General features: G+C 40.3%; 1 pseudogene; it reads right to left on the reverse strand.

Moving 5' to 3' along the window:
• Nucleotides 1-8: 8 nt before the first annotated feature.
• Nucleotides 9-23,984, reverse strand: LOC145722434 (U1 small nuclear ribonucleoprotein C pseudogene; annotated as a pseudogene).

The raw sequence follows: 23,984 nt of genomic DNA on the forward strand, positions 1-23,984 counted from the left end.
GCTTTTTTTTTTGTCCTACTACTCCCCTGCAAAAACTATTCTCTCTTTGCTAGGAAGGGGGAGCAAGTCTTCCTTGTCCTGCTGTGAGAAAACACCCAGAGTCACAGCACTATGATCTCCTGGTGAAGTAGAATAAGTAATGTAAAATGAATATAAAGAGGTTCCTGTCTCTCCTTATCTTTCTGGTCGAGTCATTCCTGGCTGAGTGGGCACCATCATGGGACAGGCAGGAGGTCTCATCATTGGGGGCCCTACCATCATTGGCCTATGGCCTCCTGTAGGAGGCCTCATTCTAGGAGTAGGTCCCATTGGCATCATCCCAGGAGGAGGAGGGCCCATCACTGGCATCATGGGAGGGCCCCCCATATGGGGCGCTGACCTCATACCGGGCAAGGAGGTGGTGGGATCATTGCCCCTGCAGGAGGAGGATCAGAGAATGGAGTAGGAGGTATCTTTCCTTGTTGAAATGCAGCGGTTGTTTTGTCGATCAGACTCTGAGCCTGCTCTTCCACCCATTTCTGATAGTAGTCTTTCACATTCTCTGTGCTTCCTACCACTGCGGTGTGTCTTTCTCACAGATGGAGAGTCATGGGTGAGGAATGGGTCGCAGCAGTCACAATAAAACTTAGCTGTGTTGCTCTGCAGGCCATTGGCCACTTGTCCCAAGATTGAACTTTTTTGTTTTTTCCCCAAGATTTAATTTATTTATTTGTCAGAGAGAGAGAGAGGCTCTGGGGGTTGTTGGGAGGTGCTGAAGGGGAGGAGGGAGGAAGGGGAGGAGCCAGACTCCCCACTAGATCATTATCTTGGCCTGGCTCCAGCTGCTTCCTAGCTCCCTAGAGACAAGAGTGGGAATCACTAGAAAGGAGGTTCTGTTACCCTGACTCTGTGCTCTTACCAGGAAAGACTGTGCTCTTACCAGGAAAGGTGCTTTGAGAACAGAATGACCAATCCCAGTTTGTTCAGGACCTTCCCAGCTTTTGTCCTGAAAGTCCTGAGTTTTGGAAAGCTCCTCAGTGGTTGGTTGCCCTAGAGTCCTTTGGAATTTGAGGTGGGGTTAGTGGTTAGGGACCTTGCAGGAACTGGTGCTCTCTGGGACTCAGTATTAGTACCAGGGCAGGTCCAAGGAGGCACAGTGGAAGCAAGTTTGGAAAGTATGTTTTACATAAGACATTGACTTTTCTCTCATTTCAAACTGGATTCCAGGATCCTTAATCCAGAGAAAGGACAGAGCTGTCACTACTAAGGTTCCCGATCCCACCAAGGTATCAGGAGGCCAACAGACATGACTTCTTGTTCTGGGGACAGAGATAAAGGGATTAGAAGTATCAGGTGTAGTGGGGTGGTCGCAGAGGCTTGGCAGGGGAGTAGGTTTCTTCTAACCCCCACCTGCCACAGCAAGAAACTGGCTATCTAACTTGACTTTCCCCTGATAGGAAGCAAAGCACATTCCATAGTTCCTGATGGAAGAGGCCGGAGAGACAATTAAATTATGTTACAAAAAAAATTCCACTGATTTCAACTCAAAATATGTGTACATGGGGGAAAGACCCCTGGGGAAAGGTATGAAGAGATAAAGTAGCACCGTGGAACACATCAGGAGCAGAGACCTGTCCTCTTGCAGGAATTAGGAAAGAAAGCAGTTACACTCTTTCATTATAGTAAAGGCCTTCCAACACATGGGGTGAATCCCTGCCGATGTAAATTCGGAAAGAATAGAGCTGAAGGGGTGGAAATATCTACAGAATTGTCAGTAAAAGCTGTGGAGGTGATGTTGGAACAGGACATAGAAGAAGGGACGATTGACCTTTGACCTTGGCTTCAAATCTTCATTGGGACATTTAATAGTTTTGTTTTTTTTGAAGGAAGATATGGTCATGGTCAGATAAGTTTGGGAACCACTGCAACCCTTTCTTCCCCCTCTTCTGCAGGTATTTTAGCATGTCGAACTGCTCACCTTTGCTTAACCATTTCCAAACATTATATAGTTAGGTAATCTTATTTTATTTTAAATTGAAAAACAATTATTATCATCCCAGGGTAATAGTGAACCACTTTCAGAAATACTGCCTCAGAAAGTTTGTTTTTGAGAAGCGTCCCAGTGAAAAGCTCAGAAATTAATTTCCTTGAAATTTTTAAGAGGTAAACGGCATCTTCATTGGTGGACTTGCGTAGTGTAGCTCCCTCTCCCAACCCAGGGATGGGGCCAGGGTCAGCACCAACTGCTCAGGAGATGGGTTCTTCCACTCAGACTCAAGTTGGACATTGGAATACCTGGCCTTTCAGAAAAGAAGCATTGTCTTATTTCACTGGAGCTCTGCATGACTGAATCTCTGTGAATCTTCTTTTTGAACAGACACTTAAAATCCAAATCTTTAGAAATGGTGCCAAGAGTTAAAAAGGCAAGTGTGAAAATTAAAGTGGCCATTTGAAGATCAGAATATTTCTTTTTTTTTTTTTAAGGATTTTATTTATTTATTTGACACAGAGAGAGAGAGAGAGCACAAGCAGGGAGAGCAGCAGGCAGAGGGAGAGGGAGAAGTAGACTCCCCGCTGAGCAAGGAGCCTGACAAGGGGCTGGATCCCAGGACGCTGGGATCATGACCTGAGCCAAAGGCCACTTAACTGACTGAGCCACCCAGGAGCCCCCAGAGTATTTCAATTAAAAAAAAATGTATCACGCAAAACAGGTGTTGAAATTCTTTCTAAAATTTGGATGGAATTAAGAATAAACATTATCATGTTGAGTAACGACCCATTGGGAAAAGACTGCTATTTGTTTGGGAAAATGGTCAAACTGATAAGATGTAAATGTAGTTCCTACCCAACACTACACTATGCTTACAATTGCAAACTTGTTGAAAGGGCAAAACGTAGGAAAATTACTTTATAAATATTTTATAACTGGAGAACATTTTAGCTGAGCAACCTAAACATAGCCTTGTAGATTAGAAGCAATATACTCTTTTTCATATGATATAAATAGGTCATCCATCATTATTTGAGAACATTGTTTTAGCGCTGAGTTAAAAAAAAGGGAATTTTATTCAGATGAGAGGAAACAACAAGCATTGATTAAAAATATTTAGAAAAAGGGTGTATTGCATTTATCTTTGAAGAATTCTTATGAAGATCCGTTTTGATTGAATCGCCCTAAGTTAAATGAAGCACTGAAGATGTTTGTTATCACTTGACTGAAGTTCTAGAAAAGTAGCTTCTCAGAGTTATGAGAGACAGAGAGGTGAGTGCATGTGTTAGCCTTGGATGAAGCTATGCGCTCTTTCTGAGGCAGCCACGTCTATACATGGTACAATGCCTGGGAAAATGGTGAATGGTCAGTTTTTCTTGGGGATTTCCACATCTCCCAAAATATTCCTCCTGCCCATCTTAGTATCTCCATAGGGGCCTGGGGGCTTTCAGTTCTCCAGCTGGCGAGGGCCCTTCTTGGGTACCTCTTTCCTATTCCTAGAACAAAATGTTGGAAAATTATAAATGTAAAAAGTAAGAAAAGGTAAAAAATTTAGTCTGATGAAACACAAGTCAATCATTAAAATGGTGATTTTGTTCTCTAAAGAAATGTTAAGTGAAAAAATACATAAATTCTATGTGTTACATACTCCCTATATAGAAATTCTCTCTATATGTATATTCTATTTTCTCTCTCTCCATATATATATTCAAGTTACTTGTAATTTTATTTATTTATTTTAAAGCTTTTATTTATTTATTTGAGAGAGAGCACGAGTGGGGGTGGGGTGGGGTGGGCTAGAGAGAGAGGGAGAAGCAGACTCCCCACTGAGCAGGGAGCCTGATGCAGGACTTGATCCCAACACCCCGGGATCATGACCTGAGCGGAAGGCAGATGCTTAACTGACTGAACCACCCAGGGGCCCCACTTTTAATTTTGAAATACACTTATTTGAAAACAATGAAAACATTCCACTGAGCACGTTTAACCTGAATACCACATTTAACCTGAATACCAAGATGATCTCAGGATGTCTCATGCATGTGCAAAAATTTTGTTACAAAATAGTCTTTATACACACATAATGCATATACATGTACACACATTAAAATGTTAATAGCACTTTTCTCTTGGTATAATTATAGTTGATTTTTGTCCTTCTTATGAGTTTTATTAATTCTAAATTCCCTACATGAATGTGTATTAGTTTCCCTAATACAAAAAATAAAAAGCTTAGAAATAATAAAACTATTTTCACTATGGTCCATTTTTTTGAATGCCTGGTTTTTGCTAGAGGAACTAAATATATTTGTGCAATTATGTTAGTATCTGTTGTGCAGACCTTCAATTTTGTGTCAAGAAGTCTGAAGACTAGACCTCGCCCTCTGCTGTGGACGCATTCCTTGGCTTCTCTGGGCCTCAGTGTTCTCATCAACACAAGAAGAGGTTTGGAGGAGAAAGATGCCCCCTGAGGTAACTCTCTGGTGAGTGTGTGGCTGTGACTTCCCCAAGTAAGATATGGTCATTCTAAGGGGCTTGTGCATTAATCCCAAGGAATACATTTAAACGATAAACATTTTCGTAACATAACCAGCAGTCTTGTATAAGCATATTTTTGGGCTTGTGGGCTTTGCCAGGCCCTTAGTTATTCCTCTGGGATAATGGTTCTCAAACTTGAGCCTACATCAGAATCACCTGGAGCCCTGTTAGACTCTGGAAGGCTGGCCCCAGCGTGAGTTTCTGATTTGGTGGGGCTGGGGTGGGGCTGGGGTGGGGCTGGGGCGGGGCTGGGGCGGGGCTGGAGAAACTGTTTCTAACAAGTTCCAGGTGCTGCTGGTGGCCTGGAAGAAACCTACATCAAGGAAATATCCCGGTTAGGAGAAGCAATTTCCAATTTCTGTAAGTGTTTTGAACTTCTTTTTTTCCCCCTTTCCAACATTCTTAGAAAGGCGTTGTGAAGGTTTCTCAAGGATACCTTCGAGTCACTTTCAATTTTAAAACACTTTTCTTTAAAAACAATGAAAACATGATTCCACCAGTTGCTGTACGTAGGATCAAATGGGGAGATTGACTGGAGGCTTGGGTCAGTCGGAGGACGCCCCGGGAAAGACAAAGTGTATTGTTTCGGTGGGCTGGAGTCCGCTACACAGAGCACGGTTTCTCTGATGAATTAGACAACAAAGTGAGAGGGCTTTTTCTGTGAAGCACGTTTATTTTTTATTTATTTTTTTAAAAGATTTTTTATTTATTTGAGAGAGAGCAAGCGAGCACACAGGTGAGGGGGAGGGGCAAGGGGAGGGTGAGAAGCAGGCTCCCCGTTGAGCAGGGAGCCCGATGAGGGGCTCGATCCCAGGACCCCAGGACCATGACCTGAGCCGAAGGCAGACGCTTAACGACTGAGCCACCCAGGCGTCCCTGTGAAGCACCTTTAACCTGAATACCAAGATAATCTCAGGATGTCTCAGTTACTTGCTTGTCCGTGGTAAGCCCTCACAGATCGTGTCCCTTTTTTGTTACTCAGCTTACCAAATCAATGGCAGCCAGTAGTTGTGTGCCCGAGACTCAAGCAAACCCAGACAGGGATGCTGACAGGGCAGCCTCCTCTGCCTGTGGAACCAGTCCACATCCCAGAAATAAATCATGAATTGTCACTTCTCATATCCTTTGCACATACCACTCCGTCTGCCCGGAATGCCTCAGACTAAGTGACTTTTTTTCTGTTCTGCCCTCTGTAAGTGGCTTCACTCTAGGACTTAGTGCATCCCACTGTCACTGCCACGCTGTGTTGCTTCCTCCGTGGAACCGGAGATATCTTGGGTACACAGCTGGCCTTGGGTTCATCTCTGCATCTCCAGCACCTACCAAATGTTTTCTGTTGAAAATAGGTCCATGGATATCCACAGGCAAAATTTTATCTTTAATATAAGTAAAAGGATCAATAAAACCAGACCAAACTCAAAAATAATGACTGTAAAACACTGTTCTTGGGCACCTGGGTGGCTCAGTTGGTTAAGCGACTGCCTTCATCTCAGGTCATGATCCCAGGGTCTTGGGATCGAGCCCTGCCTCGGGCTCCTTGCTCAGCGGGAGCCTGCTTCTCCCTCTGCAGCTTCCCCCTGCTTCTTCTCTCTCTCTCTCAAACAAACAAAAACCAACCAAACAAACAAAAAACCACTGTTCTTTATTCTGGTTAGTACTAATTCTTAATAATATGAGGCTGTGTTATTTTTACAATTGCTCTCCCCAAATAATTGAAGAATGTTCTGCCTCTGTAAGTATTGAGAAGATCATATGCCTCATCTCATGTCAACCATGGATTTATCTGTCCTGTTACTTAGAAGACACAATTGTAAAGGTGCATTGAGTCAAGTTATCAAACTCCTAGAGTAGAAAAGTGACTTGTATTTATTTATAGTAGTTTTGACTATCGAAGTCCTGCTGAGCTGAACCGTGCCTTTTTAGTCTGCAGTACATGAAGCATTCTTTGGGGAATGAATCTGACACTATTACAGGTAGATCAAGGAGTGAGTTATTTCAGGCAGCCGAGGTGGTTCTGCCTTTAGTATGAGTTAAGGCAACGATGTTTGCCAAGTTTTCCTAAAAGTGGCATGTAACCTCAGAGATGAAAAATAGAGCACAAGGTGGTCATGACCTGATTGTTCTCCAGGTGAGACATGATGCTGTTCGAAATATGCTTGGCAAAGAATCTTTTAATTTTTTTATCTGGATGACTTTACGGGGTTTTGATGCTGCTGTAGGCTAGCTATATTAGTCCTTGCTAAAACAGGAAATTAAAATGGAAGTTGTGGGATGAACCCTTAGGTGATAGGTAACACTCTGTGAGCCATAGCATCCTATAGGAATTTCCAAGTAAGTGTCCAAAAATCAGTTACATATACATGAGTTATAGGATTCTATATCTCATCCACCTCCAGGATAAAAAAGAGTTAGTTGTTTAGGATCAAGGAGAATTTGTGAGGAGGATGTCCTTAGAGACCTAGCCCCCAAGGGGAAAAAAGTTCTATGTGTGTAGGTACTTCCTCTGTAGGCCAAGCCAAGAGAAAGGGGCTTCAAGACTTCCATGCTATCTATCACTTGGAGAACTTGGTATGTGTCCCCTGAAGTTAAGAGGACATAGTCGACTGGTGTCTGACTCCTACCTAGGAAATGTTTAGAGTGAGAGATGGGCTGGCTGTGTGCTATGGTCTGACCGAGACTATGGGATGGGATCAAAGGCACAAGTCAGGATGAGAGGGAGTGAAGATGACCTGAAGTCAGAGCTCTGTGAGCTCCCTCCCTTTGGATTAGTGGCAGAATGCACATACCTCAGGAAGTGAAATCCCAGAGCAAACATCCCAAGGCTCAAGGACAATAGTTATCCCAGTACTAGGATTCAGTCTACACCATGGCCTGCTCCAAACCAGGAATGATGGGGCTAAAGGCAGGATCAGAAAGCAGGTCAGTCAGGTCACTAGTTTTTAAGGTATGTTAAGATATAGTTGGGATAAGTCAGAACAGGTTACTTCAGGTTTCCATATGCTGCCTCTTACATAATGACCGAAACATTAATTAGTCCCATTCCTGCTGAAGAAAGCAGTGACCTTGAGTGGAAATTAAAACAACAGCAATCACAACATGGAACCAAACAACCAATAAACCAAAACTGCATGCGGGCAGATGACACATCACTAAATGTTGAACAAATTTAAGGAGGGTCAATTAGGATAGGGGCCACATGATTACTTTGACCTGTGACACCCACATCCACAGGTTGTGGTTTAGCCTGTGCCTGAGACCCATCAACTCACATGGTTTGGCTCTAAGCTCATTCCTCCACTCTTCCTAACACCTTATCCAAAAGTCTTATTTGCTTGCTTCACAGGGAAACACAAGATTGGAGTATTTCAACCACAGACCTGTAAAATTAGAAAATTATAATCCTTTATTTAAATCAAGTTTGGTTAAAAAGTATAACTGAATTTGATGGATTTCCAGTTCCAACTAGAAATTATTTATAAAGAGCTGGGAAAGAATGGGAGTCTGTTGATGCATGAGATTTGAGACGACAAGACTTGAATTGTCCATTACATGTTAGATGGATAAAGTGAAGGTGACAAATATTTTCAAGACAGTGACTATAAAATATAAGTTAAATATAAACTTATTCTATATCTTATCATAAAAATGTATATTTGTTTCTCTTTGCTGCGAAGGGCATTCAGCTTTCCTAAAATATTACAATGCTGATTTGAGTAGTTTCAAAGATTATTGATTTGTAGTTCCAGAATCGACTATGTTGTATATAGAAACCCAATTTATTAGAATGTGTGTTGCAGAAAATTGGTTTTTTTTTCCACTTGAATTTGTAAACTAGTTTTTCATGAGAGGTTGATTCACCATAGGAGGTTAAGTGTCAGTAATAATTAACTGATGCTATAATTAATCTAGCTCAGATTAACCCAAATAGCAAAAAAAAAAAAAGACTGAGTAGATTTTCTTAAAATTAGGAACATAGTTAAAGGCACAACTTTTCTTTTTGATATTTATTTGCAACTAAAATGAAAAGTCTAACATATTAGCTTTGAAACACTTTGAGAATCTCAATTTCTTTTCTATGGCTTACGGTAACCTTTACCACTTTTGATTCAACCAGGTCTATCTTAAGAGTGGGACAGTAACAGATCTGACCTAGAGGTTTCATTGACTCATTTGGGCTTGACTACTTGTCAATTATTCAGAATTCTTCTTTGTTGCAATTTATAGATAATTCAACTCAAAATGACTCAAGCATAAGAGTTTATTAGCTCCCACCACCATAGTCTAGGCAATATATGAGGTAAGATCCAGTGTTCATAGAATGCCATTAAGATTGGCTCTCTTCACCCGGAGCACCTTCCTCCATGTTGGCTTCATTCTCAGGCTTCTCCCCTCAGGATGGTGGCTAGCACTAGCAGGTCTAGACTTTCATCTTGCAGTTTAGCAATCTCAGTGGAAAGAGAGCTTCTTTCCCAGTAGTTTCAGTAAAAGTTCTGTATCTGAAGGATTTGAGGTTCAGCCTGGCGCAGTTTGGGTTTCTCAAACCAATCACTTTTCAGAGGGATTCAGTGCTCCAATCGGCAAGGCCTACCTAGGTCACATCTCCCTTCCCCACCAACAGATGGAGGACCACCTCCACTGGTCAAATAGACCTAGAGCGCATATAAGCAGATTTGGGGGTGGAGGGGGTGTTTTGAGTATAGACAAGCTGTCCCTCATATGTGGACAGCCTTGTCAGGTCTGTCCCTCTTTTATTCCTTTCTTCCTGGGAGGGGTTTGTCAGTGTGCACACACTGTGCCTTCACATTGGACGCCTGGCTCCTATCTTCTCCATTCCTTTCTCATATCTAAACTCTCTAGCTTCACAATCATAGCCCCATGTTGGAAGTTACAGGAGCACTTGGACTTTAAAAAATACTGGTGCTGGAAAGAATATCCAGTGGAAAAAAGACAGTCTCTTCAACAAATGGTGTTGGGAAAACTGGACAGCCACATGCAGAAAAATGAAACTGGACCACTTTCTTACACCATACACAAAAATAAACTCAAAATGAATGAAAGATCTAAATGTGAGACAGGAATCCATCAAAATCCTAAAGGAGAACACAGGTAGCAACCTCTTTGGCCTCATCCACTGAAACGTCTTGCTAGACATGTCTCCAGAGGCAAGGAAAATTAAAAAAAAAATACTGGTGCCTTAGCCCCACCCCCAGAAATTCTGATTCAGTTGTCTAAAGTAGAACACTTTCAGTTGTGTTTTGTAAACGCTTCCTAGGTGATTTTGATGTATAGTCAGCGTTGAGAGCTGCTGCTTCAAGCTAAACTTGATGCTGGGAAGAATCTGTCTATCCTAAACACAGAGGAAGATGAAGTTTGAATGCTAACCTGCCTCAGGGGTGTTGCATTTTGACCACATTCAACTGCTAAAGGAATGAAGCACTGATGGTGACATGTCTGTCATTTACCAGAACAAAGAAAGCATTTGGAGGAAGGTCAAGGTCTTCTCATGACTCCTGAAACAATATCAGAAGTCATCCCTCATTTTGCCCTCACCCATGGTTCACCCAGTTTATAAATAACCTGGATGAGATGAGCCACCAAACAGATGCTGGTCATTGATTTTTAGAATGAGAGATGTTTCAAAGTGCAGGAGCATGCATGTGTGCCTGTGTGTATTTCCTTCACCAAAAAATGATTCACTCAGAGAGGAAGAGATCTTCTTTACCTTTGGGTTTTTATACTGATTGTTTTTGCATTTTCTCTGCCACAGGATGGAATTGTCATTGCTTGGCTCTCGAGAATGAAGTTGTATATTTTCTGCTACATGAATCATTATAAACAACAGCTTTGGGAAGGCACTCTAGGGCCAGTAATTATACTGATGAAACAGAAAGACTGTATTCCAAGTGAGGTTAATTTTAGCAGAAGTCAGATATAAATGTTGTCAGCTCACAGCAAACATGCTGGCAAAGGAGCCAAAACCATTGGTGGCAGTGACTGTCCTTGTCTGGGCCGAGCAGTTTCCAGGGTCACCACAGAAGGCAGACTGGACCTCTTGGTAATCCCCACTTGCTTAAATTTTGAGGTAGATATATTAAGCTGATTATGTAATAAACCTTAGAAATCACAAATGGAAAGTAATCCGGAGTTAGAAATGTAACTAAGAATATAGAATGCTGAAAATTTAAAGAGTGTGTGTGTGTGTGTGTTGGGGTGGGGAGAGGCTCATAGATCTATGTAACTGATAACTGATCCAAACTGAAGACGTTTATTTCTCCATGGAATAAGCTTGTCCGTGAAGAAGACCGCTAAATGGAGAAAAATAATGTTGCACCTTATGATGAAAGTAATTTTGATGTCTCAACACACACACACACACACACACAAAATCCATGTTAAATTTTGTTGAGAATTCTGTTTTCTACAAAGAATATACAGCTCTTTTAAGAAACCACTTTGGCTCCATGTAGCCAGTATCTCAACCCAGTTTGCAGAAATGAGTGTTAGTGGATGATTAAGCAAATGAGTCCTTCCAGAAAGAAAATTATGGCTAAAAAACCAAAGGTATTTGGTAAAGAAATCTGCCACTGAGGAAGACTGTGGCACAGGAGGAAAGGTGTTGTTATATTCTCATTGGAAAGATGCCACATGAAGCCTTTTCTTTTCCTTTCTTTCTTATGTGGAGAAAAGCAGCAGAAATTCTAACCACAAAAAGCTTGAGTGTAAAATAAGGTCTTCCCTATGATTCATTTGAATCATTTAAGTCTGAGTAATACACTGACCTGGCATCTGACCTAGAGATTAGAGATCAGTTGACAGATAAGCAATTTCTGTCTGAAAAAAAAATCCCCGTTCAAATTAGCTTAATTAATAAGAGAATGAATTGAATCATGGTACTGAGATGTTCATGGGTGGAGACACTATTTCAGAAGCTACTAGATAAGGGAACTTTAAGGATATTGCTAGGGGTGTGGCCTTCCCCACTCTCTCCCACACACCTGTCCATTCCTTGCTTCTAATTGTTGCAGACTAATTTGAGTCTGCTTCAATCTCTTTCCATGTGTCAGGCAAGAGGGCCATGCATAGCATTTTTGATAAACAATCGTGGTAGGAAGAGAGAATCTCTCAACATCCACATATCAACCTTAGAAAATTCTCTCATTGTCTCTGATTGGGCTGTACGCTCATTCTTCAAAAACCTCTGTGGTCAGGGCTATTGGTATCCTAACTGACCCAGTGTGGTAGACTGAATTCTGGAATTGGTGAATGTGTTACCATACTAAGCAAAAGGACTTTGTAGATGTGATTAAGGATTTTGTGATGGGAAAGTTATCCAGTGTTAGTCTGCTAGGCCCAATGTAGTCACAAGTTCCCTTATAAGGGGGAGGCAGAAGAGGTAGAGTCAGAGAGAAGGTGATGTGACAATGGAAGCGAAGTTCAGAGTGAGAGTGAGATTGGAAGAGGTTATGCTGCTAGCTTTGAATATGGAGGATGTGGTCATGGGGCAATGAGTTCAGGCAGCCTCAGGAAGCCAGAGGAAGCAGGGAAGTGGATTCTCCTACAGCCTCCAAAGGAATGCAGGCTGGTGACACCTTGACTTTAGAAGTTCTGATCTCTAGCCTTGTAAGAAAATAAATTTGTATTGTGTGAGCCACTAAATTGTAGTCATTTGTTACAACAGCAATAGGAAACTAATATACCTAGTCTGTGACCAACCCACCAGGGTTACAGGAACATAATGATTGATAGATAGCCCAACTAGGAACACATGAAGGGTGGGGGAGAGATGATTTTCCAGAGGGACACTGGAAGACAAAAACAACATATATATCCCATTAAGCAAGCAAAATTTGATGCTGAGCAATCTGAAAGTTGGAGAAAGAATTCTAGAAGTACAGTCAGTAAAAGAAGGAGGAACTGGTATCTTTTCTAATAAAATTAACAGAAAGAGCTTGTTCTCTCAAGTCTGCCCATCTTTTTCTCCTGTCTTCCCCTGGGAGGGAGGATCTTCTGGAATGGTATGTATTATTTTAGTGGACATCTTAGGAGGAATCAATGATACATATCCTTGCAAGACAGAATCAGTCCATACTATCCTTGTAAGGCAATTCTTTATAAACTAATAGATTAAAATAAATAGCTATTCCTAAAGTATTTTTTTCCAATGCAAAGTGGTTTGGAGAAGTAAATTCATGATTGGCAGATACGTTTATTTAAGGTAGTTTGAAAATGCTAACTGACTTATGAACTAGGGACTAAGATGAGTAACTAACATATTTTGAATAAAGCCAAGAAAGGAATCTCTCTCCCATTTCTCTATTTGCCTGTGATCTTTTTTTTATTTCAGATTTTCAAACTTCAGTTATTTGTGAAAGATAGCAATGATTTTTGCCACATCAAAGCACCGGCTTTTCTCTCATTAATGTTTTTCTTTAAACCAACTCATTTTTAAACTTTCCACAAAGAAAAGATAATTGTACAATCAATACATAACTGTTAAAAAAAAAAGTCTGTCACCTCGAATCATTTAATGTACCACCAGTTTTCAATTTAAAATTTTTGAATACTCTTTTAGCTTACAGATCAACTTTAATTAACTTTTACCTTAGCTATACTTGCCATCTAAAAGCATAGATAGACATCAACCTTTGGCTTCTAATAAGGACAGAAAGGGTAATTTGGACTAATACTCCCATTAAGAACAATTAAAATGGGTGGACAGAGTATGAAAGTAGTCTTTTTGAAGGTATCAGAGAACCACTGAGGCCGCAAAGAATTGTGGGACTCAGATCCAGGATAGGTAAACCCAGAGGGTTTACGCTCTGAATATTTGGGCTGCATTTTCCACAATGATGCCTGCCACATTCAGAAATGTGGGTTGAGGACCTGAAAAGCTGAGCAAATATTTAACAAACTCATGGGGCTGGGGTGGAAAATGAAAAGAGAAAGGTCTCTGACAAACTCCTAGGCATTGGGTTGGCAGCCCATAGTTGCATGCATTACTCGAGTAAGGGTGTATGGAAATTAGACCAGTGCTCTCGGGGACTGAAGCCCAGATCATTCAAATAATTTTAATCCCTTTTTGTATCAAGCAAATCTAAAATTGCAGTGTTCATGATCTCTACCAGAAGTAAAAGTGAATTCTCTTAGGAAAAAGATAATATTCTAATAAGATTCAAGTTACATTTATTATTTTTAATTTCCAATATCTAGCACTCAGTAAAAAATAAAAGACATATGAGGAAACTAGACAATACAACTAAAAACTACAAACAAACAGATTCACAGAGAATCTAGATAATAGAATTCAAAACCATGTGTATAATTTGATTGAAGAGATTAGGGGTGCCTGGGTGGCTCAGTCAATTAAGCATCTAACTTTGGCTCAGGTCATGATCCTGAGGTCCTGGTATCGAGTCCTGCATCGGCCTTCCTGCTCCGTGGGGAGCCTGCTTCTCTCTCTCTCTCTCTCTCTGCCTACAGCTCCCCCTCCTTGTGCTCTCTGTCTGTCATATAAATAAATAAAATCTAAAAAAAAAAAAAGAGAGAGAGAAAGAGAGATAAAAGACAAGATCAAGAACCTTTGCAAAGAACTGAAAGTTAAGTGAAAAGAAATGAGAAATACAATATATAAAATTAATGACACAAAGTTGGACTTAGAAGATCAGATACTACTGAATAGAGGAGAAACAGTGATAGGTCAGAGAAAACATCTAGAATGAAGGAATAAGAGGTTGGAAATACTGAAAAGAGAGAAAGATAAAAAAAAATATAGAAAAAAGTAATACATGTTTCCTTGACATCCCAGAAGAAAAGAAAAAGATTGAGAAGGGCAAAAGAAATATTTGAAGAGATAATGGCTGAAGATTTTTCCAGAACTGGTAAAGAGACCTCAAGCCATAGATTTGAGAAGAAATACAAGCAAGTTTAATGCAAAGAAAATCACACCTAGACACATCATGCTATAATTGATGAAAAGAAATGTCAAAAATAAAAATGTCTTACAAAGTGGGGTGCCTGGGTGGCTAGGTCAGTTAAGCGTCTGCCTTCGGCTTGGGTCATGATCCCGGGGTCCTGAGATCGAGCCCCGCATTGGGCTCCCTGCTCAGCAGGAAGCCTGCTTCTCCCTCTCCCACTCCCCCTGCTTGTGTTCCCTCTCTCACTGTGTCTCTCTCTGTCAAATAAATAAATAAAATCTTAAAAAAAAAAAAGTCTTACAAAGTAAGCAGAGTAAAAAGACAAAACTTAAAAAAAGAATAGACTCCAGAACACAGTGGGGTAGCATTTTCCAAATTACTGAGATAAAATAATTTCCAGCCTAAAGAAAATGGGGATAAAATACTTTTTCAGACAAATAAAAACTGGCAGAATTCATCACCAGAAGATCTGCACTAAAGAAAATAGAAAAGATCTCAGATGAAATCTTAGAGATGCACGAAAAAATCACAAGCACCAAAAAGGGTAAATCTAAATAAATGTTAACAGTATGAAAGAATAACACTATATAAACATGTAAATAAAATACACATATTTTAAAGTCCTATAAGACAACAACAGTATTTTACGAGAAGAAGTGAATGGAATAAAATTATTTTAAGGTCCTTGCATTGTCTGGAAGAAGATAAAATACTCTTCTAGACTTAGGTCAGTTAAAGATGATTTTGCAAACTGTAGTATAACTACTTTAAGAACATTAAAATACTGTAAAGCTGAAAACTAAAAATTAATGAGAGTGGAGTTAGAATTTAAAAAATCAATTTGAAATAAGAATGGAAATACAAAAACAGAAACAAACCATTCTACAATACCAACCCAATAGCTACAAGTACTTATAGCTCTCAGATAGTGATTTTAAGGACAATTTCCCACTAAAGGGGCAAGAATGTCTTGGAGAAATCTCCAGTCCAAGGAAATACTGAAGATTTACATTGTCACAACAAGCAGGAGTGTTATCAAAGGCTACTGGGATTGTGGCAAATGAACTCAAGAGCCAACTTGAAATGATTCTCCCTAGTTTAAGGTCATAAATTTGATAATGAGAATAATAAAAGCAAATATTTTTAAATCCATGTATTTAAAACCATAAAATTAAGAAAGCCTCCAACAAACTCAGAGATTGCCTTTTGAGGACACAAGGACACCAACTCATTATAAATACAGGGAAAGAATCAAGCAGTTCTTCTAATTCTCCTATAGTACTCTACCTCCAAGTAACCAAGTGGTTGACAAAAGTTCCTTCTTATGTATTTTAAGTAATCAAAAAGAAATGATAGAATTAGGAATTCATCATTTTACAACCCTTAATGAATTAATGGATCTGTGAACCAACCATCAGTGGTTCCTAACATCACATAAAAAAGCACTCAGATATCATGTACTTCTTTATGGAAGTTTACAGTAACCCCAGTAAAATGGTCTTGCAAAAAAGGAACGAATCAAACCTGAATGTGATCAAGCTTCTAGGTATTACCATCAATTTAAAGGAGAAGAGGAACATGTTGAAAGACATATTGAGAATACAAACAGCAGAAGTCAGACCATGGGGAAAATCCATAAGACAAACAACCTGGTTTCTTTAGCAATAAAATTGCAAGGAAAAATAATTAGATATAGTAGGAACCTATAAATTATTGAAGACTGAAGAGTCATATTAACTAAATATAATTATGGTCTTTGGATCCAAATTCCAATAAAAGAAGCTTTAAAAATAATATGAACACAGAATGAGTATTTGATAATATTAAGGAATTATTGTTAATTTGTTTAGGTTTAATGATGAAATTATAGTTGTATTTTAAAAGGAACATCTGTATTTTGGAGATATGCAGTGAAATATTTGTAAATAAAATGGTCTGATGCTTAGGATTTACATCAAAATAATCTGATGGGGGTGGGGAAGTAGGAAGAAGTTTAGAAGAAACAAAAAACTGTATGATAATTTTTGAAGCTCTGTGATGTGTGAGTGGGGAAGCCTAGTACATTCTGTCTACTTTAGTACGTGTAATGACAAGTCTGACTCCGTATTTTGGTGTTTGCCAACAACCTTTATGTGTCACCTTCCCTCTTCCCGTTGTGCCCCACATCTACGCCAGCTGATAAGAAAGCCTTCCCTCCTTTGGCACTTGCAGGAGATTCAAGCCCCTAACGGCAATAAAAACCCAGGCCAGTCTTCTTTCTTTGTGCTCTCAAGCCACTTCAAACCTGCCCGAGAGGCCTGTCCTTCTCTCCCCCAGAGAACTCAAGTATATAGCCAGTTGGTCAGAAAGTGTGCGTGGCCTGGGGACTCCACTTACAGCTGGTGTGTGAAGTGTCTTGTTAGGTACTGGGCTCTTTAACCTGTGGGGTCTGTGCTAACTCTGGGTGGTCAGTGTCAGAATTCACTGCAGTCCGCAGGACACTGGTTGGTGTCAGAATAACTCCTCATTCACTTCTTGCACAGAGACATCATCATATCCATCTTTTTCATTTCTAAATATACCTCATAGAATGACTGGGATGTTTCCTTTATAGAAGAAAAATATGAAAATTTGGGTAGATCAGAAATCTTAAAAGCAATGAAATGATTCTAGAAAGCAAGCCATCTCTGGAGAAACAAGAGGCAGTTTCTCAGAGGAAGAGAGAATATCATTACACTGACTCAAGTCAAGCACTGATCACTCTTAGAGGTTCCTGCTTTCTCTCTGACAAGTCTAAAGCTATTTTATGCACTGAGGATTTCAATTGCTAAAAGTAACTTGTAGCTGAAAGCAAAGAAACATAAATTAATCCAACCATGGAACATGTATGTACGTACGTATGTATGTGTGTATGTATGTATTTTTTAATTTATTAAAAGGTTTATTTTGGGGAGAGAGAGAAAGCACATGCAAGTGGGGGGAGAGGCGGAGGGAGAGAATCTCAAGCAGACTCCCTGCTTAGTGTGGAGCCTGACGTGGGGCTTTATCTTACCACCCTGAGATCATGACTTGAGACAAAATCAGGAGTCAGATGCTTAACCGACTGAGCCACCCAGGCACACCACAACATATATTTATTAAGTGTCTACTATGCCAAACACAGTTGTCGGCACTGGAGATCCATGTGGTCAAGGCTAAATGTAGCCTCTGCCCTTATGCAGCTCATAGTGTAAAAGGGGGCTGGGTGGGGGGAGCTAGACCCAAAAAAGTAAGCTAATTATTTAACATCGAAAATTGTGATAAGTGCTATAAAGAAAATAAAAAAGAAACTGAAAGAGAATAACTAGAAATGATGACCTCAGTGATGATGAGCCAGCTATGTAAAGAGCAGAAGAAAAGTGGGGCCAGTTTTTGTGGGTGTAAGACCTGTTTATTTGCTCAGGTCCCCAAGCTTAGAAGGGTCCCACGCTTGGTGTAAAGCTCTGCTGTCACCATATTGAAATTATTAATGAGTTTTGAATAAGAACACCTGATTTTTAATTTTGCAGTGTGCCCTGAAAGGGTGTAGCTGGTCTGGGGAAAAGCATTTCAATTAGAAAAAAAAAAAACAACCAGCGTGTGCTCAGACTTGAGGCAGGGAAGAACAGGTTGTATGAGGAAAACTGAAAGAAGGAGTAAGGAGCAGAGTGGCAGAAAGTGAGGTCAGGGGGAGGCAGAAGATCTGGCAGCTGAGGAAGTAGACTCTGCCCCTGCCATAAACTCAAGTGTTTCCATTGGCCCCAGGACCACTTCCTTGAGAAGTTCTCCTGGAGCAGGGGGTGCTTTTCAGATAACCCATTACCAAACTGTGGCTCAAGCCTTGGGACACAGGTCAACAAGGGATTACAAGGGTTGGAAGACAGCTAGTGACTCAAGGCTTGCCGTTGATGTTCTCCATGTCCAGGCAGAGGGCACCTGGATCCAGAGGTAGAGCTCGCTGGGGACATTGCTGGGATTTAGCCTCCAGAAGCCTATCATCAGGGGCTCAGGGAGGTGTACAGATCAAGTAGAGGAGTCTGTAAAATGCTTAGGAATTGTTTTTCTCTATGTTCTTGCTTTAATATAATATTTCAAGTCCAGTATTATTTCTTTGTAGAAAACCTGGCATTTTAACAGAGTCTACTCTGGTGTGAAGACTAAGAGGCATTTATAAAGCTGGTTGGCTATTCCTAAGTTACAAATAGCAAATAGTGCCATTAAGTGATGGGCACCTGAAATCGTTTGTAAATTCCAAGCGTTTTGCATTGTATCTCAAGCAGGGCACTCTAGACCTTTTTATTGTGTTAGAAGCAGCTATTTTTATTTCTCGTACTTAATTTCACAACAAATCAAATACGTAGTTATTATCCTTCTTCTTCTATAGTTGCTAAAAGTGAAGCTCCGAGAGGTTAGGTAAGTTACCTAAGGACTAAGGTCTTAATGCCAGTGAATAGCAGCCTAGAATTTGTACTCAGGTCCTCCTGACGTCATAGTCCTTCCTCTCAATGATTACCCCATTTCTTGTCAAGGAAGCCTCTTCTCCCACTTGCCAGAGAGCTGGAGCAGAGCTAGGGCAAGCAGTCAGCATTTTGTCATCTTCAGACTGGCTGATTCCTGATTGGCCCAGTGCTTACAGGAAGCAGATGGAGCAGACACCAGGATCCTGCCGAGACAATCGAACCCTGCTCCTTCCATCTTTTTTACATGACATTTTGTTAGTTTGAAATGTTATTAAAACCAGGGCACTCAAAGGCAAAGATGAGTGCAGCCTAATTCAATTGGTATATGCATTTAAAACCTAGATTGGGTGTATTGTATTCTTAAAATACTGGCCAGTTCTGCACAATGGGTTTTGTTTTAAATACCAGATGGCTACAAATACCCAGCCAGATTCTCTCAGGGTATGCAGGATTTCTTGGCAGTAAACCAGATATTTGGGGAGGTCTATTAACTCTTCCTGACCACTGGCGTGGTAGCAGATGCTTTTAATACATTGACTCTCGAAAGGCTTCTCTAGTGGTAAAGACAAACTCCTTCAGAGAATTCACAGTGACCTAAATGCATAAGTAAAGTAAGTCATAATTAAAGTTAAGAAGTAAGTGACTTAACCATGAAACTGAAATGGTGCAGTAAATGAAGACAAGAAATAATGTCTCTGAATTGGGTATTTACAGAGATCAGTGAAAATAATGACCTAACCACACCAGTCTCCTTTTTAGCCTGTGACTTTGGGGAACTTTTTCCAGCCTCCAGACTTTTGCATATGTGTTTCCTCTGCCTGGACGTTTGTCCCCACCCAACTTCATAGCATGACTGCCTTTTTCTCATCCTCTGGTCTCAGCTGAGATGTTATGTCCTGAGAGATGACTTCCATAACAGTGTTCTCCATCAGGCACTCTCTAGCTTTTGACCCAGTTTTTCTAACAATTGTGTTGGTGTTTCTTTCCTGCTCCTTCTTTGGGATATCATCTCTGTAAGGGTAGGAGCTAGTGCTTGGTTCTGTGCTGTGTCCTCAGCTCCCAGAGCACACTGACTGACACATTCAGGGAATCAATAAGTATTTGTTAAAAGGATGAGTGATTGGTTATCCCTTGATATATTTTTTAAAGATTTTATTTATTTATTTGTCAGAGAGAGGGAGAGAGCACAAACAGGGTGAGGGCAGGCTGAGGGAGAAGCAGGCTCTCCGCTGAGCAAGGAGCCCGACATGGGACTCGATCCCAGGACTGGGGGATCACGACCTGAGCCGAAGGCAGATGCTTAACTCACTGAGCCACCCAGGCATCCTTATCCCTTGATATTTGACAATACTTTAAAAGTATCAGATCTCTTTAGAAAAAAACTCTAAATTTTTCCATACATTTAATTTTCATCTTAATAATTGTGAATGTTTTCAGAATTTCCAATATTTCAACAACAGAAGTTGACCTCACATGCTACGATACATTAGAAAAAGCAAGTGAATAGGTGGGACTATAGATTTTTTTCTTCTCGTTGAGGGGAAAAAAAAATGAAAGAGCAGTGTTATGTGGTGATTCAGGGCAGAGATAGCCTTGAAGTAATAAAGGCAGAAGTTGGCCTTCACATCTGCCTGAAAGAGATGAATATGGACAGAAAGAACAGAAACAAATCCATTGCTGTGTGGAGAAATCATATCGAAGGGCTCTTGACTGAATTAATGATAGCAGAGATGAAAAGAAAAATACCACATAATGGAGAGTGATATAGTTTTTATCTGTACCAGGTTTGAAAATTCTTCATTGTCCACTTATTTCTGGAGGTATATGCTGGGTTACCTTTTATGAGACTTGGCTAGATTGTTGAAAAATAGGAATATAAATCTAGCCTTCTTGTATAATTAGGATAAAAGGAACCAAAATGATGGCACAGGTCTTTCAAAGGATTTGGAGATACTAAATTCAAAAGAGCTTAGATTGAAAGCCTGGAACTTTGTACTAATCTGGGTAAAGTAAAATTTAATGATACATTTAATGATATGAAGAATCACCTATTTAAGAAGGAGGGGGGCACTAGACTGAGGAGGAAAAAAATGATGTGGCCTTGATGATACTAAGGGCTGAATGTCTTTGAGTCTTGTCTCGCAGATGGACTGATACTAGTAGCATATAAAAATACTATGATAGATGGAGAAACCGAGTTTTTAATTATCCCAAATTTATTTCATTTGTTCTTATGCTCCAAATAAAAACCAAAGCTCACATTTGAAATTAGTAAGGCTGCCTAAGCCCAAGAATTTGGGCATCTACATCTATCTTCATATGGATAATAGCACATTTTGGGAAATATGTGCCTGATTGATTATTATTCATTTACTCTTTGATCTTCAAAGTGCTGCTTTGTAAACTGATTCTTCTACACTTCGTTTTCTTTTAAAAAGATTTATTTATTTATTTATTTTAGAGAGAGCGAGCGAACGAGTGAGGGGGAGGGTCAGAAGGAGAGAGCTAATCTCAAGCAGACTCCGTGCTGAGCACGGAGTCCTGGGCTCCTGTGGGGCTCAATCTCACAACCCTGAGATCATGATCTGAGCTGAAACCAAGAGTCTGACCCTTAACTAACTGGGACACGCAGGCGCCCCCTCCCCCATTTTGTTTTAAATCCCACTGATAAGCTGGGCAGAATCCTTGCTTAAGGTCGTCCGCAGCATTATGGCACCCAGCTGTGAGGAATACCGTAGGCTACTATGAATATTCTGTAAGCTTCTTCAAATCAGATTGCCCCAGTTACAAACAGGATTTCAGTGCTGGAGAGGCATTGGAATTTGCAGTATCTGTTGTTTTGGCCTTGTGGAGCTTATTCTCTTTCCTTTGGGTAATAGAACATGCATATTTTTCCTTGGGGACGCAGCCTTGTATGTGACCCAGGCATGGCCATGTAGCCCATCCCGGCCTCTGGGTTGCAGTGTTTGGTTGGTGGTGGGGACATGATCCACGCTGATCTGAGCAGAACTGATGCTGGGACTTGTCAAGAAACGACAGGAAGCTAGGCTTTGCTCCCCTCTGGACCTGGAACTATGCTCATGTTAGCTTGGAGGAATGAGGCCCACCATGAGAATTTACCCTATTGGAAATGAAGCAACACAGGATGGCAGAGCCAGGAGATGGAGAGAGGCTGCTTCTTGACAACTTTATTTGAGCAGGTGAATTCAGCCTGTTACTTGAGTTCTGATTGAGTGGAGAATCATCTGTCCTAAAGTTCAATGCTTAGTCAAGGGCCAGTGACTGTCTATAATGAAGTTTTCATACATTCATGGTAAAATGAGAAAAAGCAGGTTCAAGGCAATGAGTTTTTCATGAAGCTAGCTTTTCAATCTGAAGGACTGTTCCAGTTTCTAAGATTGTATGCTTCCTATAATTTTGATGTAAAAATGTCCTTTCTTTGTGATAGGAGATGGTATTTTTAAAATGTCTTTACTTGGTATGTGACTTATGGTAAGTAATGACAGCTGCTATAATCCCCAGATATCCATGGATTAAACCCAATAAAGTTCATGTCTTCCTCAAGTAAAATCTGAATAAAAGAAGCATTACTCACATTCACTCAGGGACCCAGGCTCCTTCCATCTTGTGGCTCTGTTCTCAATTAGATTCCCAAAGTCTCCTTTCTCCAGGAGAAAGAGAAGGAAGATTTCAGGAGCGAGGTTTTTACTGGCCATGCCTGGAATTGGAGCTCATCACTTCTATTCCCATTTCATTGTCCAGAACTCACTATGTGGCCAAACTTCTCAGCAAATTAGGCTGGGAAATACAGGTTAGCTATGTGCTCAGGAGGAAGAAGCAGCAGGATTAGTGACAAATTAACCAATCCCTGCCACATTTGGCAAAATTAAGTTTCAAGCCTTCTTTCATGTCTCTTTTTGTTCTTTGAAATTTTAGTAGTTCACAGAATCTCAAAAAAAACACAAAAATTGTAACCACTGTTCTAATTTAATTTCGTTTTATAAATGAGAAAACGTAATTGCAGAAGGTTAACCGACTTGCTCAAAATAGCACAACAATTGGGGCACCTGGGTGGCTCAGTCGGTTAAGCATCCGACTCTTAATTCAGGCTCAGGTCATGAGATCGAACCCCATGTCAAGCTCTCTGCTAAGTGTGGAGCCTATTCGAGATTCTCTCTCTCCCTCTCCCTCTGCCCCTCCCCACCTCTCTTTCTCTCTCTTTCAAAAAAAAAAAAAAAAGTTAAAATATAAAATGATTTTCCTTGTATCATCTAAAATCTTTTAGTACCTCCAATGTTACCTGGTGCACACTTTGGGAAATACTGCCCCACACTGATAACTCCTGGCTGAATATGGTTTATTTTTATTTTAATTAATTAATGAAAAATTTTCTGTTTCCCAAATGTGATTTAGATTTTCCATTCTCCACACCTTCACTCACAATTTCTCCCACCTGGGATGTCCTCACCTCTTCATTCCATTATCCAAATTCTCTAGTACCCAACAGTGTTACTTCCTTCATGAAATCTTTCCAGTCCTTTCAGACCACAGTGACTTCCTCCTCTATGGGCCTCTAGCACCTACTGTTCTCATTCTTTTGACTTTTATGGCAGACTGCACTGCTTCACCTTCATCGTTCTTGTCTGGGATTATTATTTACTCTTCCATTGTCCTATGTCATGTACATCTCTATATCCTTATGCACATTTTCATGATTAAATACTTATTGAGCAGCAAAAGCATGATGGATATAGTAAATGAAATCGAAAGAAAAAAACAAGTGATATCACAATCTATTTTTTTTTTTTTTTGAAGAACCAACCCTTAAAGTTGGGAAGGAACTGAAAAGGCAGGTAATCTGAGAATTGAAATAGAAAAAAACCACCTGAGCTCAAACCTATCTAGCATCTTAGGTCTCCAAAAGGATTCTAAAAATGGTCCATGGAACACAGAGGTCAAAGATGGTAAGTTGTAGGTAATGGCAATTGCTTTAATCATATAGAAAAAGTTAATAAAGTCAAATTACTTTGTCCTCCCAAGTACTTGGGTTATTGAATTTTGAGCTTTGTTGGCATCTTCCCTTTCCTGGAACATTTCCTTCCCCAT

Source organism: Leptonychotes weddellii, chromosome 7, assembly GCF_054177405.1.
Source record: "Leptonychotes weddellii isolate Sample4059 chromosome 7, ASM5417740v2, whole genome shotgun sequence".
Lineage (NCBI taxonomy): Eukaryota > Metazoa > Chordata > Mammalia > Carnivora > Phocidae > Leptonychotes > Leptonychotes weddellii.